This window comes from Zingiber officinale, chromosome 1B (genome assembly GCF_018446385.1).
Source record: "Zingiber officinale cultivar Zhangliang chromosome 1B, Zo_v1.1, whole genome shotgun sequence".
Classification (NCBI taxonomy): domain Eukaryota; kingdom Viridiplantae; phylum Streptophyta; class Magnoliopsida; order Zingiberales; family Zingiberaceae; genus Zingiber; species Zingiber officinale.
This window is the reverse complement of record NC_055986.1, coordinates 40226050-40237275: the sequence shown is the minus strand read 5'-3', so window position 1 is coordinate 40237275 and position 11226 is coordinate 40226050.

Sequence of the window (11226 nt, the reverse complement as noted above, 5' to 3'; positions counted from 1 at the left end):
CCTGCAAGTTCACACAAATGTGAGAACTACTTCTAGAATCTATGACCCATAATAAAGAAACACAAAGATTGCACTATATCATAAAGATACCTAGAGCATCCACTCTATTGACATTCTTCTTCATGAAAAAATAGTAGTTTTTTCTTCCAGCGACCTTTCTTTCCACAATGGAAGCACATAGTATCCTTCTTTTCAGATTAGGGTACCTGCATCCCTTTTTTAAGCATCTTCTAAGCTTGATATATGAGATTCTTCACTGCATTAGTCTTGGGATGAAATTTCCCGATGCTAGGACGCTTGTTGGTCCTTTTGACCATCATTGCATGCAGTGAAAGATTTACCTTCATATCCTTCTCAGTAGTTTTCAATATTACAATCAGATCAGTCAAACTCTTGTCCATGTTGTTCATGTTGAAGTTCAACATGAATTGGGAAAATGATGGAGATAGTGACAATAAGACTAGGTCAACAACCAAGTCCTGGTCTAACTTGGAACCTAAGCTCTCGAGTCTCTCTATGTACCCAATCATCTTGAGTACATGAGACCCAACTTGGTTTCCTTCCACCAGCATGGTACAAAATAGTGCTCAAGAGGCTTTATACCTCTCTACTCTCTCACTTTTTTGGAAAAGCTCATGCAAGTGCTGATCAATCTCCTTAGCACTCATGTTCTCATGTTGTCTCTACAACTCGGGAGAAATAGAAGATAATATGATGCATTGCACATCTAGTGCATCTTCCATGTGCTGAGAATAATATAACTGATCTTTGTCTAAAGCATCGGGTGTAGGCTCTTTCAGTGGTTCATCTTCGAGCACGTAAAATTTTCTCTCGCGTCTTAGGATGATTTTCAATTTCCTATACCAAGCCAGGTAGTTGGAACCGAGGAGAGTTTTCTCTTTCTCGAGAATGCTTCGTAGTGATAAGGTACTTGTGTTTACCATCTAAAATATAATAATTTAAAGTAGAGTTTTAATATTTATGGAATATATTTAATAAAAGACTTTTATAACTCCTATTATTTTATTTAAGTCCAACAACTTGTTGGTTGCTACTCGGAAAACCTATAGGTTCCACTGTACAAAAATTTTGTACAAAGATCTGAACCTTTTCCTAGCTACCATGTGTTCTTTTAAATTAAATTTTTGATCGCCTGCGGAACTTAACACTTTTGATCCAAAACTTAATCTATTTGTTCTTTTAGGTTTTGACTTGGATCTCCCGCGGAACTTAACACGTTCGACCCAAGTCTCCTTAAGTTATTAATTCCATTAAATATTAATTTCCATAAAAGGTTCCCAGTACTGACGTGGCGAGGCACATGGCCTTCTTGGATATGGGAGCAACCACCACCGACTAGACAAAACCTTTAATAGAAAGCTAATATTTAATTTCCTAAAATAACTTTAGGTTAACCAAAGAGAACAATCAAATCACAAGGAAAAGAAAGAAACAAAAGAACACAACTTCGAAAAAACATATTCGAAATACTAGAACGTAAGCCTCTTGTATTTGGTATTATTTCCATAAATAACTAGCATGATGCGGAAATAGAAATTACTAGTTATACCTTGTAGAAAAAACCTCTTGATCTTCTACCGTATTCCTCTTCTAACCTCGGACATTGTGTGGGCAACGATCTTCCAAGATGAGAAACCACCAACCACCTTCTTCTCCTCCTAGCTAGGTTCGGCCAACAAAGAGGAAGCTTCACCAAGGAGGAAAATCAAAATACTAACCAAGCTCCAAGAGATGCTAGCTTTCTCTCCTTCTTCTTCTTCTTCTCCGAGTAGTATCCGGCCACCACAAGAGCTCCAATAGAAGGGTAGGGTTCGGCCACCACAAGAGGAAGAGATGGAGAGGTTGGCCGGCCACACCAAGGAACAAAAGAGGGAGAGGAATAATAGATGTTGTGTCTTGTGAAGGCACCCTCACCCCTTCTTTTATATTCCTTGGCCTAGGCAAATTAGGAAATTTAATTACAATAAATTTTCCTTAATTTCCTTGACATGATTTAATTGAGAGAAATAAAATAAAATTTCCCCAATTAATTTCAAGTGGCCGGCCATCATTGGATAACAAAAGAGGACAAGTTTTAATCAACAATTAAAACTTCCTAATTTGTTTCCGGAAATTTTAAAAAATAAAATTTCTCTTTAAAATCTCTTCATGGTTGATAAAAGGAAATTTCTATAATTTTAATTTTATTAACATGTGAATAATTTTAAAGAGAAAATAAAACATCTCTTCAATCTACAAATAAGGAAAGAGATTTAATATCTTTCTTTAATCTTTTGTAGATCTTTTACAAGAGAGATATTTTAATTTTAATTCTCTTTAAATTATATCTTCCACATAATAATAAAAATTAAAATTAAATTTCTTTTTCTTTTAATTTGGCCGGCCCCCACTAGCTTGGGTTCAAGCTAGGGCCGGCCACCCAAAATCATACCTAGGCCGGCCCTAGCTTGGTTCCCAAGCTAGCTTGGCCGGCCCCTTATTGATGGGTATAGAAGGTGGGTATAGGTGGGTATAGAACTCTATAAATAAGAGGCTACGATAGGGACCGAGAGGAGGAATTGGTTTTGGTCTCCCGATAAAATTAAGCATCCCGTGTTCGCCCCGAACACACAACTTAATTTTATCAACGATAATTCATTCCACTAGAGAACTATCATTGAACTACCGCACCAATCCCAAATTACATTTTTGGGCTCCTTCTTATTATGAGTGTGTTAGTCTCCCTGTGTTTAAGATGTCAAATGTCCACTAATTAAGTGAGTTACTGACAACTCATTTAATTAATATCTAAATCCAAGAGTAGTACCACTCAACCTTATTATCATGTCGGACTAAGTCCACCTGCAGGGTTTAACATGACAATCTTTATGAGCTCCTCTTGAGGACATTATCAACCTAGCATCACTAGGACACAGTTTCCTTCTATAATCAACAACACACACTATGAGTGATATCATTTCCCAACTTATCGGGTTTATTGATTCATCGAACTAAATCTCACCCATTGATAAATTAAAGAAATAAATATCAAACATATGTGCTTGTTATTATATTAGGATTAAGAGCACACACTTCCATAATAACTGAGGTCTTTGTTTCTTTACTAAGTCAGTATAAAAGAAACGACCTCAAATGGTCCTACTCAATACACTCTGAGTGTACTAGTGTAATTATATAGTCAAGATAAACTAATACCTAATTACACTACGACCTTCTAATGGTTTGTTCCTTTCCATTCTGGTCGTGAGCTACTGTTTATAATTTATAAGGCACCGATAACATCAACATCTGTATGTGACACCACATACTATGTTATCTACAATATAAATTAAATGAACAACTACAAACAAATGTAGATTATTAGACCAAATGTGATTCTTTATTCATAATGAATGTTTACAAAGCTTAGGCTTTCAGATACACTCCAACAATCTCCCACTTATACTAATGACTAAGTCGCCATATCTTCTACCATACATCCGATTCCCATTCCTCCACATGCCGATCGAAAGCTCTCGGAAGGGCCTTAGTGAAAGGATCCGCCAGTTATCCGCTGATGCAATCTTGGCGATGACAACTTCTCCTCGCTCCACAATATCTCGTATCGGTGGTACTTGCGCCCTATATGTTTACTTGCCTTATGGGCTCGTGGTTCCTTCGAGTTTGCAATGCACCACTATTATCACAATAAATTGTGATGATTTTGGGCAAACCAGAATCACATCTAAGTCCATTAGAAAGTTCTCGAGCCATACTTCTTTAGCCGCCTCAGAGGCTGCTACATACTCGACTTCCATGGTTGAGTCCGATACGCATTTCCTAACACTCCTCCATGAAATGGCTCCACCTCCTAAAGTAAACACATAGCCGATGTAGACTTACTATTGTCCCTATCGATTGAAATCAAAACCCAGGGAGCAAATCGTCCGCTTGGTAAACTAGCATATAATCTCTAGTCCTTCTCGGTACTTTAATATATGCTTTACCGCAGTCCAATGTCCTTGTCCGGTTACTCGATATCTCACGACCATGCCCACCAGAAAAGATATCAGGTCTCGTGCATAGCATTGCATACATTAGGTTTCCTACAGCCGAAGCATAAGGAACTGCTTTCATGTCCTCTATCTCTTTTGATGTCTTTGGAGACATCTCTTTAGATAGAGCTACTCCATGTCTAAAAGGTAAGAAACCTTTCTTGGAGTCTTGCATGCTAAAACGAGCAAGGATTGTATCTATATATGAAGCTTGGGATAAACACAACATTCTTTTCTTACGATCCCTTATAACTTTGATCCCAAGAATGTGTGCACAATCTCCTAAGTCCTTCATATCAAATTGTTTGGACAACCATACCCTTACGTCTGATAATACCTTGACATTGTTGCCAATTAACAAAATATCATCTACGTATAGTACAAGAAATACCACCACGTTTCCGTTACACTTCTTATATACACAAGACTCATCCGGACTTTGAATAAATCCATATGACTGGATTACTTCATTGAACCGGATATTCCAAGACCTTGAAGCTTGCTTCAGTCCATAAATGGACCGATTGAGCTTGCACACTAGATGCTCTTTGCCTTTTTCAATAAATCCTTCTGGTTGCTTCATATGGATGTTCTCTTCAAGACTTCCATTAAGGAAAGCTGTCTTGACATCCATTTGCCAAATCTCATAATCCATATGAGCAGCAATGGATAAGAGTATCCGGATAGACTTAAGCATGGCTACCGGTGAAAAGGTCTCCTCATAATCGATTCCCTCTTTTTGAGTGTACCCTTTCGCAACAAGCCTAGCTTTGAAAGTTTCTACCTTCCCATCTGTCCCTCTTTTCCTTTTGTAGATCCACTTGCATCCAACGGCTTTTACACCATCAGGTGGTTCTACAAGCTCCCAGACTTTATTAGAGTACATAGACTCTATTTCAGAATTCATTGCCTTTTGCCAAGATGCTGCATCTATATCTTGGAGTGCTTCGTCATATGTTCGTGGATCAGGTTCATGTTTACCCGGGATCAAGTCCGAAGACTCTCCCAAAAACATGAATCTTTCAGGTTGTATTACAACCCTCCCACTACGACGGGGCACTGTCTGTGGTTGTGTATCATGTGTGACACGTGTTGCAGTCTCTTGTGATACTTCATCTTGTACTGTTGGTACTGAAGTAGACGTGTCCTCTCGGAGTTCTTCTAAAACAACTTTGCTACTGGGCTTGTGATCCATTATATAGTCTTCTTCTAAAAACTGGGCATTGGTGCTAACAATGACCTTATGGTCTTTAGGACTATAAAATAAACCACCTTTCGTTCCTTTGGGATATCCTACAAACACGCGAACTTCTGTACGAGATTCTAACTTATCGGCATCTGGTTTCAGCACATGTGCTGGACTACCCCAAATCCGAATATGTCTTAGACTGGGTTTTCGCCCATTCCACAATTCTATGGGAGTAGAAGAAACTGATTTAGAAGGTACTAAGTTCAGAACGTATACTGCTGTTTCCAGAGCATATCCCCAAAACGAATTTGGTAATTCTGAATAACTCATCATCGATCTAACCATCTCCATAAGAGTCCTATTCCTTCGTTCTGCTACACCATTCTGTTGGGGTGTTCCAGGTGCGGATTGAATCCCAGCCTCTGATAAGTAATTCCTAAACTCTCCTAAGAGGTATTCGCCACCACGATCTGATCGTAGTGTCTTGACACTTTTACCTAATCGTTTCTCCACATCAGCCTTGTATTCTCTGAACTTGTCAAAGCACTCGGACTTGCGGCGCATTAGGTAAATGTATCCATATCTTGAATAATCGTCTATGAAAGAGACAAAATATTCAAAACCTCCTCTTGCCTGGACAGACATAGGACCACATAAATCAGAGTGAACCAACTCTAACACTTCTTTGGCTCTATACCCCTTGGCCTTGAACGGCCTCTTGGTCATTTTACCTTCTAAGCAAGATTCACAAGTTGGAAAATTTTCCAACTCTAATGAACTCAAAAGTCCATCGGCTATAAGCCTCTGAATCCTACTTAAGTTAATATGACCAAGCCTTAGATGCCAAAGATATGCTTGATTCATTTCCGAAGGTTCTTTTCTCTTATTAGAATTAGAAGATGAGTTATAAATTTCCATGTTTTGCTTTGTGGAAGAATTTGAATTTAAAGTATACAAATTGCCAACCAATGCACCAGAACAGATAATCACTTTATTTCTTTTAATAACTACATCGTTACTGAAAGAAACTGAATATCCATCTAAAAACAGTTTAGAAACTGAAATTAAATTCTTTCTAAAACTGGGTACATAAAGACAATTTCTTAAAACCAAATTTTTATTTCTACTAAAAGATAAGTAGACGTCTCCCACTGCAACAGCTGCCACCTTAGTAGCATTGCCCATGTAGACGGTAATCTCTCCTTCAGATAGTCGTCGGGTTTCCTGGAACCCCTGCAAGGAATTGCAGACATGATCAGTGGCTCCCGTATCTACACACCAGGTGCTGGTAGATAACACCGCTAAACATGTTTCAACAACTAGAGTATGAGATATACCTTTGTTTTGGTTCCTACGAGGACAGTCCGCCTTCCAATGTCCTGCCTGCTTGCAGATGAAGCACTTGCCCTTCTTCCAGCTTTAAATCCCGTACTCTGAGATTTATTCACTTTCTTTCTGAACCGACTTGTTTCTTCTTCTTCTTTCCTTTCGGTTTAGAAGTAGAACCATTTTCAAAGATAGTGAATTTGAGCATTGTGACGAAATAACCCTTCTGCTGCATTCAGTAGTTTCCCTAATGAATAAATCCTTTTATTCATATTATAGTTCAAGCAACCGCTCAAAACTTCTAGGTAGCGTTGGAGGATCATATCGATCCGGGTTTCCCATCAATTTCTCCTCCAAGGATCATTTATTTCGTTCGGATAAGCCATCATCTTTAGGATATGATCCCTTACAGGAGTACCCTCTTGCATGGTGGCTGTCATTATCTTTCTCATGGCTTCTTGCCTAGAAGCCCTATCCTGATGACCAAAGAGTTCTTTGAGATTGTTCATAATATCATAGACTGTTGGTAAATCTTGATGCTGATGTTGCAATACATTTGACATTGAAGTCATAATGTAACACCGCGCCATCTCATCTGCTTTTACCCATTTCCTATGATATTCAATCTCCTCTTGGGTAGATTCACCAGTAGGTGCATCAGGGCACTGCTCAGTCAGTACAAATTTATAGCTTTCAGCAGTAAGAACAATGTCCAAGTTTCTTTTCCAATCTATGTAGTTTGGTCCAGTAAGTCTATTCTGTTGAAGTATGATGGACAGTGGGTTGAAAGACATCCTAAGAATCACAAATAACTTTTGGTCAGAACTCTAAATTTAGAATAATATTGATTCCTCAAACAATACTATTTTAAATTAACCAACACCCTAAAACACCGTGAATTTTGTATGCCACGTTAGTGTGGACGTATACAAATTCAACATTTGTAAAAGGAGGGTTTTATCCCATTAATTTTATTATCTTGTCAACCTAACTTTTTGACAAATAAAATTAATAGTTGGTATTATTTGGTCACACAAATAATAATAGTGACTCCGTTGGGGAGTATACTATTAGATGTGTCTAAGTGTATACCATTACTTGACACTAAGTCCATTAATAAGATTATGCCCCTTCCGTTGGGGAAGATCACACGCCTTAATTAATTTCCTATAGTCATCCAAAAATGGAAGTCTGTTCTAGTGATCCACAAACAAGCTCATCCGTTATGGAGGAAGGCACTCAGAGCCAACGCGCAAGCTTGTTTGCATCACTTACAAACCAGTAATGGAGACCATGGGATTTACTTAAAAATCCCTCTCCCACTTAGTTATTTATAAATGAGGAATTTTAACTATGCTAGTCTACTAAACTAACATGCACACACAGCACAATATAAAAGCAATAAATAGAAAATTTAATTTTCAACTATTATGGCTTTTATCTCTAATTGTCCTCCGTGTGTTGTCATCCCAAGCTGCTGCCATATTTGGCCACTGCCACCGGGTCTAGCTGTCGCATCCATCTTGCTCCTAGTTCCGCTGCGCCTCTGGTCCTTAGAAGGTTCCACGCTTTGCAAGATTCGATCCGCGACATAAATAGAATTTTACATTTTGATCCTATATTCCATAAAAGGAATGTACATGTATCTAGATCAAAAATAAAATCCTAATAAAAACTAAATACAGCTCCTGCTGTATTTTAATACAATCATGCACACACATAAAAATGCCCTTGACATGTCCAAGGGTCCAATCACACACATAATTATCTAAAGCCATAATAGTTGGATCCTGCATCCACAAAGTTAGCACATCCTACTATTATCCTGCCTAAATTATGTATGACATGTGCATAATTAAACTAAATACCAAATACACAGAGGCAAAACCCTAGCTCTGATACCAATTGTTGGTTGCTACTCGGAAAACCTATAGGTTCCACTGTACAAAAATTTTGTACAAAGATCTGAACCTTTTCCTAGCTACCATGTGTTCTTTTAAATTAAATTTTTGATCGCCTGCGGAACTTAACACTTTTGATCCAAAACTTAATCTATTTGTTCTTTTAGGTTTTGACTTGGATCTCCCGCGGAACTTAACACGTTCGACCCAAGTCTCCTTAAGTTATTAATTCCATTAAATATTAATTTCCATAAAAGGTTCCCAGTACTGACGTGGCGAGGCACATGGCCTTCTTGGATATGGGAGCAACCACCACCGACTAGACAAAACCTTTAATAGAAAGCTAATATTTAATTTCCTAAAATAACTTTAGGTTAACCAAAGAGAACAATCAAATCACAAGGAAAAGAAAGAAACAAAAGAACACAACTTCGAAAAAACATATTCGAAATACTAGAACGTAAGCCTCTTGTATTTGGTATTATTTCCATAAATAACTAGCATGATGCGGAAATAGAAATTACTAGTTATACCTTGTAGAAAAACCTCTTGATCTTCTACCGTATTCCTCTTCTAACCTCGGACGTTGTGTGGGCAACGATCTTCCAAGATGAGAAACCACCAACCACCTTCTTCTCCTCCAAGCTAGGTTCGGCCAACAAAGAGGAAGCTTCACCAAGGAGGAAAATCAAAATACTAACCAAGCTCCAAGAGATGCTAGCTTTCTCTCCTTCTTCTTCTTCTTCTCCGAGTAGTATCCGGCCACCACAAGAGCTCCAATAGAAGGGTAGGGTTCGGCCACCACAAGAGGAAGAGATGGAGAGGTTGGCCGGCCACACCAAGGAACAAAAGAGGGAGAGGAATAATAGATGTTGTGTCTTGTGAAGGCACCCTCACCCCTTCTTTTATATTCCTTAGCCTAGGCAAATTAGGAAATTTAATTACAATAAATTTTCCTTAATTTCCTTGACATGATTTAATTGAGAGAAATAAAATAAAATTTCCCCAATTAATTTCAAGTGGCCGGCCATCATTGGATAACAAAAGAGGACAAGTTTTAATCAACAATTAAAACTTCCTAATTTGTTTCCGGAAATTTTAAAAAATAAAATTTCTCTTTAAAATCTCTTCATGGTTGATAAAAGGAAATTTCTATAATTTTAATTTTATTAACATGTGAATAATTTTAAAGAGAAAATAAAACATCTCTTCAATCTACAAATAAGGAAAGAGATTTAATATCTTTCTTTAATCTTTTGTAGATCTTTTACAAGAGAGATATTTTAATTTTAATTCTCTTTAAATTATATCTTCCACATAATAATAAAAATTAAAATTAAATTTCTTTTTCTTTTAATTTGGCCGGCCCCCACTAGCTTGGGTTCAAGCTAGGGCCGGCCACCCAAAATCATACCTAGGCCGGCCCTAGCTTGGTTCCCAAGCTAGCTTGGCCGGCCCCTTATTGATGGGTATAGAAGGTGGGTATAGGTGGGTATAGAACTCTATAAATAAGAGGCTACGATAGGGACCGAGAGGAGGAATTGGTTTTGGTCTCCCGATAAAATTAAGCATCCCGTGTTCGCCCCGAACACACAACTTAATTTTATCAACGATAATTCATTCCACTAGAGAACTATCATTGAACTACCGCACCAATCCCAAATTACATTTTTGGGCTCCTTCTTATTATGAGTGTGTTAGTCTCCCTGTGTTTAAGATGTCGAATGTCCACTAATTAAGTGAGTTACTGACAACTCATTTAATTAATATCTAAATCCAAGAGTAGTACCACTCAACCTTATTATCATGTCGGACTAAGTCCACCTGCAGGGTTTAACATGACAATCTTTATGAGCTCCTCTTGAGGACATTATCAACCTAGCATCACTAGGACACAGTTTCCTTCTATAATCAACAACACACACTATGAGTGATATCATTTCCCAACTTATCGGGTTTATTGATTCATCGAACTAAATCTCACCCATTGATAAATTAAAGAAATAAATATCAAACATATGTGCTTGTTATTATATTAGGATTAAGAGCACACACTTCCATAATAACTGAGGTCTTTGTTTCTTTACAAAGTCAGTATAAAAGAAACGACCTCAAATGGTCCTACTCAATACACTCTGAGTGTACTAGTGTAATTATATAGTCAAGATAAACTAATACCTAATTACACTACGACCTTCTAATGGTTTGTTCCTTTCCATTCTGGTCGTGAGCTACTGTTTATAATTTATAAGGTACTGATAACATCATCTTCTGTATGTGACACCACATACTATGTTATCTACAATATAAATTAAATGAACAACTACAAACAAATGTAGATTATTAGACCAAATGTGATTCTTTATTCATAATGAATGTTTACAAAGCTTAGGCTTTCAGTATACACTCCAACACAACTCTCACTGTTTAAATCGAAAATTGGTTGGTAACAATTCCTAATAGGACCAAAATCCTGAATCATATAACATGCACACAGCTGAGCTGTACTTACATGCTACATTCATCAAGTAGGCATTAACTTGCCAATTATAAATATATATGACTTTCGGTATATTCTTGTTGAGTCTTGTAGTCTCAACACTTACCCCCTCAAATCAATTGACCTTAGCTGAGATAAACAAGTCAACGAATTCGAGTTAAGTCGACCCACTAATAATTATAATAAATTATAGATATTTTGACACAATCCCACGACTGAGCTGTACCGATTTATGTAAAAACTCCAACTATCATC